The sequence below is a fragment of the Pinus tabuliformis genome, chromosome X (genome assembly GCF_031772625.1).
Source record: "Pinus tabuliformis cultivar Carrire ecotype Pingquan chromosome X, CPIR1, whole genome shotgun sequence".
NCBI classification, from domain to species: Eukaryota; Viridiplantae; Streptophyta; class Pinopsida; order Pinales; family Pinaceae; genus Pinus; species Pinus tabuliformis.
Genome location: NC_142308.1, coordinates 492,856,800 through 492,859,400, shown reverse-complemented (window position 1 = coordinate 492,859,400; position 2,601 = coordinate 492,856,800).

Genomic DNA, 2,601 nt, shown 5'->3' with positions numbered 1-2,601 from the left:
GATCTTCTTCATCTATTTGTGAAGTAACAATGATTGGTCGTATATCAATATCATCATACATCCATTCTTCACTTTCTACTTCTATTGTTGTTTTTGCAGGAGGATATAATGTGAATTTATTTGTTGAACTTCCATAAAAAATAAACATATCACCATATCTACAACTCATAAAAGCATTAGTTGTAGCTAACCATGGTCTCCCTAGAATCAATGAATGTGCTCCTAAATTACTCCTGGGTGTTAGAATCATAAAATCAATAGGATAATCCCAAGAATCTAAGGATACAAATATGTCTTCTAATACACCATCAAGTTTAATAACAGATATGTCTGCTAATTGCAACAATGTAGGTGTATATTGAAGATTAAGAAGTTTCAATTGATTCATAGTTTGTTTACTCATGATGTTTATATCTTCTCCTAAATCAATCAATGTATTTGGTATTTCGATACCATTGATGTGTGTTTTCACAATGGGACTTTGTGGATCAAGATATTTCTAAATTATTGTTTTACCCATCATGATATCTACAATTTTTCCAACTAATTGTCAAATTCTTTTGATTTCTTTTCTCTTTCTTCCTCGCCTTTTAATAATCAATTCCCTGATTGCCTTTGCAAATATTGGCATTTATTTAATGGCTTATAGCAAAGACATTTTTATGCAAGAATTCTTTAGTTCATCTAACATATCATAATCAGGAAATAAAATATGTTTTTCTACCTGTTTATCAATTTTTAATCTCTCAGGAAAATGGTGTTGTTTGTACAAATACTGAACGTTGTTCTATGATAGGAGTTGAGTTTATTGGAATATCATCAAAATGTACACGAGTATTTTGGTTTTGATATTTTTATTCTTGACTAAGGGACTTCTCTTTTTCAGAGAGATTCTCATTTTTGGATTCTTGAATAACAACCGATGGGGACTTCTTTTCCAATACTCTACCAAATCTAAGTTGGACATTGTTTAGATCTAGTGGAGTTTTCATGTAGGTTTAGAAATTATGTCCTTCCATATTGTAAACAAGTTGTGAATTTTTATTATTATTTGGATTTGGAAGTGGTTGAGAAGGAAATTGATTTTGCCTTTGAGAAAATGGTAATGAAAGTTATGGATTCAAATTTTGAGGTTGAGTTGGTTGAACATGTTGAGGAAAATATTGTGGTGAAAAAACAGGGTAAGTTTGTTTATATTGAGGATATTTTCAATAAGGATTTTTCCATCATTGTACCAATGGTTGAGGTCAATATTTCCAAGGCATGGGTGTAGTCCAATTGTTCTCTGATGGTTGTGCAAATACTTGAGTGTTAAATCCCTTAGTCATATTTGGTTGTGAATTTTGCCATGGTTTCTTAGCAATAAAATAGAGAGGATCTACTTGACTTGGTATTATTTCCTCTTGATAAAAAATTTTAAGACCTCGTATTGAAAGACATTATTTTGTATCATGTTTTTTTGCACATATAACACAGATTTCTGCACTTTTTAAGTTAAGAGGGCATTCTCTTAAAGCATGTTTCTTTCTACATTTGGGACAAAAGATTGACAATGCAACATTTTCAACATTTTTCTTGTTTTACACTTTAAAGGTATATATTTGTTCACTAAGAGTTCCAAAAATGTTTGTTTTAAAATGTTAGGTCCCTATAATACTAGTGATTCCCCCATTACTATTGTCATTGTAGCCCTTATTTTTATTGTTGTGCCCCTATTGTCCCCATATTGTTATTATTATGCCCCATAGAATCCCACTATTGTTATTTTTGTACCCTTATATTATTATTGTTATGTGGGCTTTGATTATATTGTGACCCCTTAGACTCCTATATATAGAAAGGAGGTTTTGTCATTTGTATCATCAAAGAATTGTTCATTAGTGTAATGTAAAAGAGGTTGCCCCTCGAAGAGGCTAATTTCTAAGTCGTTTATCTATCTTTCTATCTTTTTGTGAGCTTCTTTCATAACATTTGGTATCAGAGCTTTGGATTCTAGGGTTTTGCTGCTCCAAAATTGATCATCATGGAATTTTCACTATAAATTTGTTTTCTGTGATGTTTCAGAAGCTAATAATGAAAATCCATTTGACTAAGTCACGATGTTCCTTAGGTCCAAATTTTAGGTTTTGCAGGCTGCCGAGTTAAACCCCAAACAGGTGACCTTGGGAAAATCGTCATAACTTTCTCTATGAGTATCAGATTGGAATTTCATAAGAAGTTATAGAAAGAGGATAGAATGTAGCTTTGTGTGCACTGTTTTCATGTCTGAAGGTTGAAAAATGACACGTGGCACGTTGTACAATTTTTCTCTACTAAAAAAATGTATCATTAGGTCATCTTGGGAGATTGGGCATAACGCTTTCTTGGAGAATCCAATTTTGATCAGACTTGTGGCATTGAAAAGCGAACTTAGAGGGCTACCACAATGTATAATTTCATATTTTTTGTGAGTTGGTTTCATAACATAAAATAACAAATTTCCTAATTCAGCCCTACCCACAGTCGCAACTATAGATTGATTAATCCTAGACATGAGAGGATCTCTTTGATTTTTCCTAGTTCTTGCCTTACCTCTTGAAATGTGTATGCATAAAGGTCAAT